The sequence below is a fragment of the Amphiura filiformis genome, chromosome 5 (genome assembly GCF_039555335.1).
Source record: "Amphiura filiformis chromosome 5, Afil_fr2py, whole genome shotgun sequence".
NCBI classification, from domain to species: Eukaryota; Metazoa; Echinodermata; class Ophiuroidea; order Amphilepidida; family Amphiuridae; genus Amphiura; species Amphiura filiformis.
Window position 1 is genome coordinate 6768037 of NC_092632.1, and position 1042 is coordinate 6769078.

Consider the following 1042-nt stretch of genomic DNA (forward strand, 5'->3'; position numbering starts at 1 on the left):
AAGAGAACAGTATTTACCATAATAAAATCATTGACATGCACATGTATTTAATTTTCACAGCAGAATGTGAACTATTTATTTATCTTTTAATCTCTTTTAAGTGGAAAAAGAGAATCATCATTCCTGCATCATGATAAAACAGTAAAAACAGTCAACAAAATTTTGTATTGTGTAATTAATGCATTCTTTTGATTTCACGAAGGAACTCTTGATAAACTTGATGCTATCACTGTTACATGTAAAGCCTTCTTCCCTAGTAAAAGTGGCACAATTGTGATTTTACCCTTTCTTCGTTAACTAAAAATATCTCGAGATTAAAACAAGCAAATTGAACAGAACAAACGGCATTTGAGAGCTAAGACTACGCCCTTGACGTTGATGTAAGCATTATGTCACAACGGTATTTTCTAATTGCCAGAGGGCGCTTTTCACTTGCACAATTTATTTTGAGACAGGCTGTATAAAGCAAGGAGATTTAGAAAGTCCGTGCATATGTTTTTCAAACAATGAAACTCGTTAAAATCCCCGACCATAATAAGAGAATGAAGGTGTTGTTTTTAGCCGCTGGAGTGCATCTATCGTCTCATATAAGTTATAACACGGGCGACATCATTCTTTTAAGTAAAACAACGAGGCGAAGCCGAGTTGTTTTAATGAAAATAAATATATTAATCATAAGTATACCAAATTTTAATAATTACCTGATGTCGCGTTGTAATATGATTGACGATAGATGCGTCGACACGCGGCTAAATATACCATTCATTCTTCATTCTTTTAAGTACTCATTTCAATGAAAATAAATATATTAATCATAAGTATACCAAATTTTAATTGGAATTACCTAGGGCTTAGAATCGATCAGTTCTGTTGTTGCTGTGTACAATCCGATTGGTTCAAATAGCGCATACGAGTATCGCGTCGACACGCACGCGCTAAGGTGTGTGATATCATTCATTCATTCATTCATATTTATTCAGTACTCACATAAAAAATATTACAGCACATATGATAAAAAACTATACATTATAAATACGTATAC